The sequence below is a fragment of the Ovis canadensis genome, chromosome 5, assembly GCF_042477335.2.
Source record: "Ovis canadensis isolate MfBH-ARS-UI-01 breed Bighorn chromosome 5, ARS-UI_OviCan_v2, whole genome shotgun sequence".
In the NCBI taxonomy this organism is placed as follows: Eukaryota; Metazoa; Chordata; class Mammalia; order Artiodactyla; family Bovidae; genus Ovis; species Ovis canadensis.
The window spans coordinates 73,693,337-73,706,989 of NC_091249.1; the positions used below are offsets into that span (position 1 = coordinate 73,693,337).

Sequence of the window (13,653 nt, forward strand, 5' to 3'; positions counted from 1 at the left end):
AGCAACCAGATGAGAGAAGTATGGTGCAGGAGTCGACTTGGCTATGCGCTCATCACCTGTGAAGTTACTTTATCTCTCTGAGCTTCAGTTTCCTCATCTGTAAAATGCAAATAATATCTATCATATAGAATGTCAGGATTAGAAATAATCCATGAAAAATTTCTAGCATGTATTAAGCATTCAGTAAGTAGCACCTTTTTTTTTTTCCACTTTATTTATTTGGCTGCACTGAATCTTTATTGCTGCGTATGGGCTTTCTCTAGTTGTGGCAAGTGGGGGCTACTCTTTAGTTGCAGTGCACTGACTTCTCATTGCAGTGGCTTCTCTTGTTGGAGAGCACAGGTCTAGGCAGCTCAGCGGTTGTGGCCCAGGGGCTTAGTTGCTCCGTGGCATGTGGGATCTTCCCAAACCAGGGATTGAACTTGTGTCCCCTGCATTGCAAGACGGATTCTTAACCACTGGACCACCAGGGAAGTCCAAGTAGCATCTATTTTTATTATTACTGTAGAAATTAGCGTGGTAAGTTTTGTAGAATTAAATATATATATATAGGAGACTGAAATTCTAAGAGACAGCCACCTCTTATGGTTTCGAGAGTTCAGTTCAGGTGCTGTATTAAGCATTTTGTAGCAATTATACCCTTTGCTTCTTTCCATTCTGGCTACAAAATGTTAGGAGACTGTATAGTGGACATGTGTCACATTCCTGGCTGTCCAGCCTCCAAATTGCCTCTAGAAGTTTGGGGAACATGCCACAGTTGGGGACAGGCTCCCACATCTCATTCATGGAAGCCAAAAGGCTCTGGTCTCACCTCTCCCTGATTGTTGTCTACTGGGGAGCCAAGCATCACTGAGTAGCCCATCCTTCCAGGATTGTGATCCTGGAGATGGGAATCAAGAGAAGCAGGCAGTGTGTACTGGTAGTGGCAATTTACTCTGGTAGTGGCAATGTTCAGCATCACACAGCGAGGGCAGCTGGGTCAGCTATGGCACCCAATCCCCAGGGCATTGCCAGTGTCCAGCATCAGCATCCTCCCTATTGCCTGGTTTCTTCTGTGGATCTGGTCACCCAGCCTCCTTTGGTGCCTCCTGTATTCTTAGCTTGGTTTTCAAGAATCAGTCTTTCCATTGATTCTTTGACCTCCCCAGTACCCAAAAGTAAATTCCTTTTCTGCTTCACTTAAAGTATATTTGTTTTTGTTGTATACAGCCAAAAGACTCTGGATAGTACATTGTCTTTAGGTAATGCTCAAACCCAAAGAGTCCGAGGCTGCTGCTTTTACTACAGATCTCTGGATAAAGTCATGGTCAAATATGCAACTTGTCTGGGAGTTCTGTCTTGGTTCCTTTTAAAAGCCCATGCACCTCAGGGAAAATATCTACTGCCCCACCATAAACCACCTATTCTCTACCTCCCATGACTTCTTTTTAAAATTTTAATTACTTAATTTATTCGTGGCCACACTGAGTCTTCACTGCTGTGAGTGGGCCTCTGCTTGTTGTAGATTCTCTTTTGGAGGACAGGCTTTAGAGTACAGGCTCAGTAGTTGTGGCTCATATGCTTAGTTGCCTCATGGCATGTGGATTTTCTCGGACCAGGAATTGAACCATGTCCCCTGCATTTAGTGTGTAGATTCTTCACCACTGGTCCACAGGAAGTTCCCTCTATCTCCTAAAACTTAATTCATACGCGTTCACTCACCCAGTCAACAATCACTTATTCAGTGCCTACTACGTACAAGGCAATATGCCAGGCACAAGAATCCAAAGATCAATAAGCTGTAGCCCTGACAGTATACTTTGAATTTTTGAATGAGGTTAGTATATTTTCTTAAATAAATAAATAAAATCTATCACTCTGTTGAGGGTAGAAGTGAAGGGAACTCCTTATCTTTGAGTTAGTATCCCTGGGGATAAGGTGATGTCCATTTCTTTGTAAATGTTCTAGAAATCAATCCAAAAAGGCAATTGGATTCCTTTGTTAGAGGTGTCCAGTCAAAACAAAGTAGCTTTCAAAAGCTCTGAGAAGAGAATACCTCTTCTGAATCTGACAGCTAGATTTCTGCTCATCAGAATATTTGTGAGTAGGATGAAAGATGGGGAATTAGTGCCAATGCATTAGAAATTTAACTCAAGGTAACTCTGAGTCTTAAAATAGAATTTTTAAAAAATCAAATAAAAATACCATTCAGCTTCTCTCCTTTTCCTTAAATTACCAAATAAATAGTAATCCAGGGAAGCAGGAACCCCACTACCTCTTGAACCCCTATATTATAGTAATCTGTCCAGAAGGTTTGACACTTCTCTCTTAAATCAGAAAATTCAACACAAGCAAGGAAGAAGGGCATATATTAGTAATGGAAAGTAAAACAGGTAAATCAGATGATCCCAGACACGTGGGATAAGTGGTCTCTCTCACACACACACACAAGAGCATAAAGTGAGGTGCTGAGCACTCATAAGACCCTCACTCACAAACTGGAAGTCTGATCTAGCTGTCAGACTAGTTTGGGGGATCAAGTCTTCACTCCCTGGGTGGCTTTGAAAAAGTCACTTAACCACTCTAGGACTCAAATTCTCTTCAGATTTCCTTCTGAATTGGAAGGAAACCTAGAGATCACCTAAACTAGTCTTTAACTTTTGTATTCTTCTTTGAAGCATCCCCAGTAATCCTGTGGTTGAATTCTGACTTTTAACGGTGGCAGGAGGCCCACTCTCCCCATGCAACTGATGTCATTTTTTAAACACTCTGATTGGTAGATAAGTTCTTCCTCACATATTTGCAATTTGTCTCCCTAATAGCATTCCCTAGGCTAGTGATGTCTAAGGTCATACAGGTGAAGTCTGATCCATGGAAAACTCTTTAAGAAAGCTCTCAACTTTGCTTTTCTCCTCTACAGACTAAAACCACCCCTTCCTCTTCTATTGTTCTCATCCATCACATCCAAGACACAACACCATTTTAATCTTCATATGTTTGTGGGTGCAGAGTAGTGCTTAAGCAACCTGAGGCCTCAGACTGTCTGAATTTGAGTACTGGTCCTGTGTGATAGTGGACAAGTTATTATACTTTCTTTAGCTTCAATTTTTCTCTCTAAATGAGGATGATAAAAGTATACCTTTTTCTTAGAGAAGTTTTGAACCTGATAGATGAGGAAATACAAATAAAATGTTTAGTATAGTACCTGGCACTGAGTAAGCAATATTACTAGTGCTATCATTAATAATAATGATAAAATTTACATGAGAATAAGAATGAATATTAGAATCGGAGGATTTAGAAAAGTTAATCTAGTCCTTTCGTGACTCCATAAACAAGACTTAGTTGCCCTGACATGAACCTTTCCGTACTTTTCATGTAATGATCACTTTCAAGTGTGTGTTCATCAGCCGGCTTACCCCAAGAGGGCAGGGACTTTGTCTGTGGTGAATACTTGGTGTCTGCTGAATACTTGGTGCATTCAGTGTCCCGCTCATTACTATGAATCACAGACAAGGAAACTGCGGTGCAGGGAGTGATAGCTTACGGTGAACGTGTCGGATTTGTGATCTCTGAAGATTTAAGCTTGAGGACCAGGGACCAGGCTTGATCACTCAAGAGCTTTCGTATAGCAGAGTTTTATTAAAGTAAAAAAGGGACAGAGAACGCTTCTGACACAGACATCAGAAGCGGGACGGAGAATGCCCCCACCTGCTAGTTTTAGCAAGCTGTTTTATGTCTGTTAGAAAGCTATTAGTCAGATGAGAGAGACACCTCAAGGCTGACGGAGTTTCACCAGGCCCCTCTCCCACAATATGCAGTTTTGAGATAGGATGGCACGAGGTGCGTCATCCCTCAGCCTTAAAACAATTGATATGAATACTGGTTTGTTGAGCTATTATCAGCCAAAAGTTAGTCTTAGGTGGAACCATTTTGAAGAAAGGCAAATTCCAAAGCAAATACATAGTTTCATTAACGTAGCTTAAGAAAAACATTTCCATAAGAAAAACGCATTGGTTAGCTCAAGGATTGAGAAAAGTTAAGGTCAGGTGGAACCGGTTGTCCTCATAGCAACACAGAATTTAAGACACTTGCAGCCTATTTCCTCTGATTGGAGACCCCTGGTCTTCCTGCCTGTTACCGTCTCAGGAAACTGGCAGATTTATCTGTTTGCGCAAAGGGCTCCCAGGAGAGCTAGGATAGGAACCCAGAAGTCCTGGGCAGCCAACACGGAGAATTAAATAAAGGTCCAGCCCTAAAATTTGGTGATTCGGGCGAGAGCACAGATATTCAGTGATCTTGGGGTCAATATTGCTACCAGATGGCCTTAGTGCTTGTCCCTGTTTTGAGGCTGCCTAGCCTGAGGGAGGGGTAGGTGCCTTAACTGAAGCGGCGGGCGGGCGGGCCACCAGGCGCCGCACCGACGACACCCACTTACATGGCTTCCTTCTGGCTGCGGGCCAGCGCACGGCTGCTGCTGCTGCGGTCGCCCCAGCTGGGGCCCGCTCTAGGGAGCACCCAGCGGAAAGCAACCTGCCTGCATATGGACAATTAACAAAGGCAGGAGCCAGGGCCGCCGCCTCCTGGCGCACGCACGTAAGCAGTGGGCAGAGCCGCGCCCGCCCGGCCTTCTGTGGGAACAGTGCGCGCAGGCTCCAGCGCAGCGCGGGTCTGGGAGTACTGCGCCTTTCCCACCCTGGCTGCGCAGTCCCCAGGGCAGCCGAGCTCCCCGGGGGAGCTGGCACCTTGCGAGCGCGGTGAGTTCACTTGGGCGATTGGGACAGCAGGATAGGGCCAGGGAGGCTCTCGGGAAAACAGCTGCTGCTGAGATCCTGAAAGGGAGGTGGGGGAGCGCGCAAGCGACTACGCCGGTCCGGGTTGCGGGTTGCTGGGTAGTTAGCTTTGTGTCTTGAGCCTAGTGGGAATGCGAGCAATCTGATGCGTCTGACCCAATCCGGTCAGTTTACAGGTGGAAAACTGAGGCCCAGAGAGGTAAGCTGGCTTGGTAAAAACTAATTATTTTTCCTTATGTCTGTTTATCCCTCTCTGCTTCAGTGTAAAATTGGGGAGGACTTTTAATGAGACTCCATATACGTTAAACAAAGGAATAATACAAACGATGGTTTAAAAAAAATTCTTGACAAGGAAAGTATAGTTATAAATAGGCAGTCAAGACCGGGGAAAAGAGAACGGAAATCTGTGGTCCATAGGTGAGCTGCCTGGGCCAAGAGCTCTCAGAGAAATAGTGCTAAGGCTGGGACTGGAAGCCGGAACTTCTGGCTCCCTGCAGTACTCCCTGGACAGCAAGCACCATGAACTTAAGAGGATGGGTAAGTTGACCACCTGCCCAGGCAGTGGCTCGTGACCTTCTTGGGATCACTGACTCCTTAAAAATCTGAGTCTCCTTCCCAGGTTTCACGTATACCCTTGCACACAGTTTCAGATTTGACAGCAGGATGTAGCATTCCTGGTGTGAGGAATGACTGAAGGCTGGCCCTCAGGCTGCACTGTTTCAGAGCAGTTTATTTGCTTTAAAGGGAGGGAGCTGGTGAAGGAGTGTTCCTGCTCTGAGTTGAGACAGCGTCCTGAGGCCCCTAGCTGCCTGATCTCACACACTCTGTTTACCTGTTCCAAGGCCCTGTTTTCTTTGTAAACTGGAGGAAAGATTGCTTCATCTTTTATATTGTTGTCAGACTACAGATGAATATTAAGTCCAGTAGTGGATGATCAATAAAAGGGCTGGTGCACACAACCCAGTGAGTCAAAGCCATGCCATTTAAGAAAGGGTGATGAACTGGGGGGAAATGGGCTGTATCCGGAAGTAAAAGAAAACAAAAGTTAAAAGTTAAAAATTTGCAAATGTAAAGTCAGCCCTATAGTGGCTGACAAATGACTGCACATACCTTAGTGATGGTAACCTAAATAAGAGCGCACTATTTAGAATAATGCTTCCCTGGTAGCTGGCTCAGTGGTAAAGAATCTGCCTGCAGTGCAGGAGATACAGGTTTGATCCCTGGGTCAGGAGGATCCCTGGAGAAGGAAATGGTAACCCACACCAGTATTCTTGCCTGGGAGATCACATGGACAGAAGGGCTTGGCAGGCTACAGTCCATGGGGCCACAAAAGATCAGACAGGACTTAACAACTAAACAACAAATTTAGAATAATGTACTACACTCAATATTTGACCCAAGGTCAAATGCTGAAGGTAGAAACCAGCAGACATTTTAACAAGGACTGTTTATTGGGCCTCACACACCCCTTTTGAATGGAGCCAGCATCTGTATAATTGTTTTTAAATCAGAAAAGAGGAGAACATACTGGGAAGTGCATCTCCCCCCTCATCTTGCCCACCGATGGAGGCTCAGCTGAGTTTCTGCCAGGGTACAGGAGTTACTTAGCAGTTGGCTCAGATCCCTCTTGGATCAGTAGCTTGCTGTGGAAAACAGTGCCTTGGTTGATTCTGCTCTAGAACAGATAAATGGCTTTTTATTTAACTGATCAGGGAGGGTGGTTGTTTGGGTGCTGTAACTGAAGCAAAATGGCTTTTGCTGAGCTTGATTGTCCAAAGCCTATTGACAGGCTTAAACTCTTTAAAATCTATGGATCCAAAATTATGAGGACAGGGCCTGGGCAATTTATCTATAATAAGAACAGCCCTTTCCAAATACTGTGTTGTTTCTTTTCTCTACCATATTAGGCCTTGCAAACAGAGGCAGGGAAGTATGGCTTAGGGCAAATAGCTGTTGTTTAATTTGGGTTAAGACACACACTACCTGTATGGTGGTTACATTCCTCACTGTGTATTTATAAAGGGCAGTTTTTCCTCAGGGAGAGAGAAGGAAAGACAGAATGTGTATGTGTATGCCTGGACTGTGTCTTGCCCACTTTCTTCTTCACCCTCAATCAGTCATTTCTCAACCCAGAGAAGTCCTTTTTCTGCAAGCTTGCTTAATTTGGTCAGTTCCTTACCTTGCTAGCTCTGTTGCCTAATTTTGTTTCAAAGTAACTCTCTTAGAAAGTTTTTTTTTTTTTTTAAATTTGATCTTTAGGTTCCAAACTCTTGGTGCTTTATGGGACAACAGAGCACACATACTCATCCACTTAGACAAAGTTTCTTATTTGAAGGCAGTCCACGTACACCTTCTGCACAGGGTACATGGACTCACCCTTATGGAAGGGATGTGCCTCTTCAGACTCATTGACTTCCTTCCTTCAACTATTCCTTAGGAGGACAAGAGTAAGAGCAGACCTTCTCAAGAAACTATAGCTCACTTGCTCAGAATTACTTAGGGGCTTGTCAAAATGCCCCATCTGTGACCTACTCAATCACAGTTGTCAAGAGCTGAGCAAGAATTTGCATGCCTCTTAAAGAAAGGACTTACGGTTGCTGCAGAGAAGAATGAGGGGAAGGGATAGTTAGAGAATTTGGGATGGACATGTATACACTGCTATATTTAAAATGGATGATAACCAGGAGGACCTACTGTATAGCTCATGAAACTCTGCTCAATGTTATGTGGCAGCATGGATGGGAAGGGTGTGGCAGGGGGAGAATGGATACTTGTATATGCATGGCTGAGCCCCTTTGGTGTTCATCTGAAACTATCACAACATTGTTAATCAGCTGTACCCCAGTACAAAATAAAATTTAAAAAAAAGAAATATACAACAACAAAAGAATTTGCATGCTTAGTAAGTGCACCTCTGGTTGCTTATGTGTGCGTTGGAGGTGGAGACTATTAATTATCTACATACATCTGTATTGTTTGTCTAGTTATATAATGAATGAGAACTTATTTTGTAATTTTTTTTTGATCATGTAGCATGGCGTGTGGGATTTTATTTCCCCATCCAGGGATCAAACCTGTACCCCTTGCCATGGAAACTCGGAGTCTTAACCACTAGACCACCAGGGAAGTCTTTTGCAATTTAAACAAACAAAAAATTCATGATGGCCAAAGAAAATATATTGATGGCAGATAAACTCTTGGAAAGATGCTAAAGATCATTTATCATTAGGGAAATGAACATTAAAACCACAAGCAGATAACCCTTCACGCAAAGACTGGCTACGCCAAGTGTTGTTGAGGTTATAGAACTCATACACTGCTGGTGGGAATATAAAATAGTACAACCACTTTTTAAAAAGTATGACATGTTTTAAAAATACACATCAGGACTTCCCTGGTGGTCCAGGGGCTAAGACTCCATGCTTTTAATTCAGGGGGCCAGGGTTCAGTCCCTGGTCAGGGAGCTAGATCCCACCTGCCACAACTAAGACCTGGCACAGCTGAATAAATAAAATAAATATTTAAAAAAATACACCTATCTTGTGAGCTAAACATTGCATTCCTAAAAAAAAAGTGAAAAATAAATGTTGCATTCCTATGTCCAGCTTTATTGTAATAGAGAAACAAGAAGCAACCAATTTTTTATTCAGTGCATAGATAACTATGGTATATTTATATAATGTTATACTACTTGCAGGAGAAAGTAACATGGATGGATGTAAAAATAATTTTGCTGAAGGGAAAAAGCCAGAAAAAAAAAGCATATGTATCATATAATTACAATATAAAATTCAAGGGGAGTTCTTCTATCTTACCTCAAACTTTGTGGTGGTTTCTAAGAGTTGTGTGTCTAATTTCACTTGTAACAGTGTCACTGGCAATTTGATCACTGTTCTGCCAGTGTTCATCCAGGTCATTCATTCATTAATTCAATTAATTGAGCATCTAGAGCATCTACTGGGGAAGGGAGTGGTTCCTTGGAAGGGAGATGGGAGTCAGAGAGGACTTGTCTTGGTTTCAATAGAGAAGTAAAGCAGTCACTTTTATGAAAAACATAAAGAATGACCACTGCACTCTGGTGCTATGCATTGGTCAGGAGGCTGTTGTACTGATTCAGGAGAAAGGTGGTGGAGGTTTAGATTCAGGTGGTCTCAGAGATGCGAAGCACTAAAAGAAATAATAGATATCCTTAATAAAGCAAGGAAGATCGCAGAGGTTGACACTGATCAATACTCTTTGAATTGGGTATTTTATCAGTTTTTAGTCCATATTACTGTCCTATTGCCTCCCCCTCTCCCCCAGCCACCATCACCACATCTTATTCCATTATCTCATCTTATTCCTTATTTGTAAGGCTTTCATCAGAGATCAGCAGTAACTTCCTAGTCCAGTTACATTAGCTTATGGTATTCCTTTGCTCTACTGGTCTAGTCGACTTTCATGAAAGGAATGAGGATAGTCTGGCATGACCTGTTTGTCTTTTTTCTGTTAACCTGTGGTGGCTCCAAGTGATCTCTGTTTCCCTTTCCAAGGGCTGATAGACTGTCTGTTTTATTTGAGTGGCAGAAACCCAACTCAGAGTGGCTTAGGCCAAAGTAGGGTGGGGAATGAAAATGTGTTAGCTCATATAAAAAAAAATAACCCAAAGGGAATCATTCTCCATCATGGTTGGATTAAGCAATGCTTTCAGGGCGTAGTCTCATGGTCTCTCCATCTCACAGCTCCGTTTCATTGGTATTAGCTGCATTGTCAGTCATACTCTGCTATGTAGTTCTTATTACTTATTATAATCATCATGATTAGGTGTTTTCACCATCTGCTTCAGTGTGATCAGCCAAGTGTCCTTAGACGTCATTCCTTTGATCCACGGTCATTCTACTCTTTCCTAGTAACAAAAACAACAGCTACTGTTATTGAAAGCTTTAACAGGCACTCTGCTAAACACTTTACGTGGATTCTTATGAAATCTTATAACAACCCTATAAAGAAGGTTATATAGTTATCCTAGGAAGGCCAGCTGATTGATCACAGAATCAGAATTTGAAATCAGGTTTTTTAGCTCCAGGGTCTGGGCTCCTAATCTTAAAAGAGTGACCCATGCGGCTTCAGAATGAAGCTGAACATCTCTTTCCCGGCCACTGGCTGCCAGAAGCTCATTGAAGTGGACGATGAACGAAAACTTCGTACCTTCTACGAGAAGCGTATGGCCACAGAAGTTGCTGCTGACGCCTTGGGTGAAGAATGGAAGGGTTATGTGATCCGAATCAGTGGCGGGAACGACAAGCAGGGTTTCCCCATGAAGCAGGGTGTCTTGACCCATGGCCGAGTTCGCCTGCTTCTGAGTAAGGGGCATTCCTGTTACAGACCAAGGAGGACTGGAGAGAGAAAGCACAAATCTGTGCGGGGTTGCATTGTGGATGCCAATCTGAGTGTTCTCAATTTGGTCATCGTGAAAAAAAGGGAGAAGGATATTCCCGGACTCACTGATACTACAGTGCCTCGTCGCCTGGGTCCCAAAAGAGCGAGCAGAATCCGCAAACTTTTCAATCTCTCTAAAAAAGATGATGTCCGCCAATATGTTGTGCGAAAGCCCCTAAACAAAGACGGTAAGAAACCTAGGACTAAAGCACCCAAGATTCAGCGTCTCGTGACTCCCCGGGTTCTGCAACACAAACGCCGGTGTATTGCTCTGAGGAAACAGCGTACTAAGAAAAATAAAGAAGAGGCTGCAGAATATGCTAAACTTTTGGCCAAGAGAATGAAGGAGGCCAAAGAAAAACGGCAGGAGCAGATCGCCAAGAGACGGAGGCTGTCCTCCCTGAGAGCTTCTACTTCCAAGTCTGAGTCCAGTCAAAAATGAGGTGTTCTGAGAGGGACAAATAAAGCAGACCAGACACCAAAAAAAAAAAAAAAAAGAGTGACCCATGCAGTTATTCTTTAGGGCTAAGAAGAGGAAAACAAAGTCATTAAACAATGTGCCTAGTTTTTACTTTTTCTGAACATGAATGTTAAAATTTAGTTGGCAGTCATAGTAGGGGCAGAACTTTGGCATTACAGAATTAGTCTTGTCAATCCCAGATCCTTCTGGGTTTTAGAGTTCTGGAAGTTCTTTGTACAGGACCCTCCACTCTGACTCTTGTATAAATGAGGCTCGTTAGCCAGGATCCCTTTGTTGCCATTCTCATTTCTATAGGTATTTCCTCCCTTTATTCTTCAACAGTCTTTTGTTAGTGTGGTGTTTAACTTCATCTTTGACAGTCTGCCCATGAGCCCTAATCCCTAGAGGTTTTATATCTATTTTTCCCCCATTGAATGTTTAAATTGACCTCCCTCTATAACTTGAGGTGGAAGGCTGATGGATGGTCATCTTTTCCTGCCGTGACATTCTTACCTTCTGAAGGAACTTTTAAGGTGAACTTTCTTCTGGGACCGCTTACTTCCGTTTCTCCATTCACTTCTGACTGGTCAGAATTAGGTTCAGAGTATCATTTCCCTTGTTTGTTTTGTTTTGTTTTAATATTTATTTATTTGGCTGTGCTGGGTCTTAGTCGCAGCATGTGAACTTAGTTATGGCATGTGGGATCTAGTTCCCTGGCCAGGGATTGAACCTGGGCCCCTTGCAATAAAAGCCTGGAGTCCAACTGCTGGACCGCAAGTGAAGTCCCTCATTTCCCCTGGTACTTCTGTCTTTAAAGGAGGAAATGACCAAGATGTCCATTTACTCAGTCCCTCTGCTTTTAGAGGAATGAAACTTGGAACAAATAACCAGATATTTTAAATGCCCTACCCTTATTGTAGAACCTCCTTTCCCCCCTTCACTTGTATCCTCATAACCCAGAAAAATCCTTAACAATAGGATTTTTGGAAATAGCTGCTCCAAATATTTGTTGAATGAATGTGTGAATGCCCAAATTTTCTGTGCCAGTGTGTACAGAGGAGAGAAGAGAAGAGAATTAACTGTGTTATCCTATCCTAGACTCAGATGCCGTCACTGCATAACATTCAACAAACATTTTTCTTTTGGTACCTACTGTGTGCTAGATTGGCGCTTCCCTCATAGCTCAATTGGTAAAGAATCCGCCTACAATGCTGAAGACCTCAGTTTGATTCCTGTGTTGGGAAGATCCACTGGAGAAGGGAAAGGCTACCCACTCCAGTATTCTGGACTGGAGAATTCCATGGACAAAGAGTCAGGCATGACTGAGCGACTTTCACTTCACTTTACTTCATGTAGGTGAAGTGATTTTATCTTTAGTTCTTAATTGTCTATCACAGGACCTCAAGGAGATCTCAGAACTGAGCATAGACTAGACTCTATTGAAAGGCATATTTTCCCACATGTATTCTCCAGGACAAGCCTCTTTATCAGACCAGACCAAGAAGTAGAACAGAGGCACCCATCCTGCTCTCCCAGGCTTTTAAGCTGCATTTGCAAAGATAGTGGATAACTTAAGCTATCTAATACCTTGTTTATTTAACTTTTTATTTTGACATAATTATAGGTCAAGAGTGAAGTTCCAAGGATAGTATGGAGGTTAAGTATATCTTCACCAGGTTCCTCCAATGGTTACATCTTATTTCAATGTAACATAATGTCAAAACTAGGAAGTTGGCTCTGATATAATTCATGTGTTTGATTTTAGATGTCCTTTTGTCACCTGTAGATTTCTGTAACCATCACTCCAATAATACAGCTCTATTCTATCACCAGGAAATTCTCCCTGTGCTAGTCTTTATAGTCACACCCACCTCCCCTTCACCAACATCCCTAACCAGCTGATCTCTACTCTGTTCTCTCTATCATTTTAGATGTTTTATAAATGAAATCACACAGTAAGCTTTTCAGGTTGGTTCTTTTCAGGCAGCATGATACCCTTAAGAACCATCCAGTTGTTGCAGTCTATCAGTAGTTTATCCCTTTTTATTTCTGAGTATTCTGTGATACGGGATATACCACCTTTTTTTTTTTTTTAAGCTATCCACCTATTAAATCCCCCTATTAAAGCAACATTTTGATTGTTTTGTTCTTAGCTTTTGCAAATAAAACTTCCTCAAGCACTTGTAGACAGGTTTTTGTATAGGCGTAAGTTTTCATCCTCTGGAATAGATGCCCTGGGTGCGACTGCTATTAAGTGTATGTTTTAGTTTTTAAAGAAACAGACAAACTATTTTCCAAAGTAGCTGCACCATTTTATATCCCATCAGCAACGTATGAGAGATGCAGTTTCTCCACATCCTTGCCAGTGTTTCCTAATTTGATGGGGTAGGTAACAGCTTTATGGAGTTAAAATTCACATCATATAATTCACCCATTTAAAGTGTACAAATCAATGGTTTTTAGTATATTTGCCGAGTTGTGCAACCATCTCCACTAATAAATTTAGAACATTTCACCATCCCCAGAAGAAATCCAGCCAAACTACACTCCAAATCATTATCCTTTCAGCCCTGTAAGCTACTAATCCATTTTCCATGTCTATAGATCTGCCTATTCTGGACATTTCATAGAAACAGAATAATCAAATATGTGGTCCTTTGTGACTATCTTCTTTCATTTAGCATAATGTCTTTAAGATTCATTTATTGTAGTTATAGCACACATTAGTACATCATTCCTTTTCATTGCCAAATAATATATAATATTTTTAAAGAAATAAAAATGTGCTTCTTTCCATTACATGGGATATAAACTAAGAGAACAACAAAATGTTGCTCTGAGAGAGTTTCCCAGGCCTGGTGGGAGGTCTAGATTGCAATTACTGTAAGTGCTATTTTAAATATTGAGCAGTTCTCTGTGAAGTATTACTTATGGCTTTTGTTAATTTAGCAACAGTTCAGAGTAGCCTTAATAGCTCTCCTGAAATCCTGTCGGAATCTTTCT

General features: G+C 42.3%; 1 protein-coding gene and 1 pseudogene across 1 annotated transcript in view; both read left to right on the plus strand.

Moving 5' to 3' along the window:
- The first annotated feature begins 4,404 nt into the window (after window positions 1–4,404).
- ARHGEF37 (Rho guanine nucleotide exchange factor 37) overlaps window positions 4,405–13,653 on the plus strand; it is a 55,595-nt gene continuing 46,346 nt past the window's right edge. Inside the window, exon 1 of the mRNA XM_069592402.1 lies at window positions 4,405–4,736. The gene's annotated coding sequence lies outside the window, so the exon portion shown is untranslated. The remainder of the gene's footprint in view (window positions 4,737–13,653) is intronic.
- Window positions 6,469–10,687, plus strand: LOC138441425 (small ribosomal subunit protein eS6 pseudogene; annotated as a pseudogene).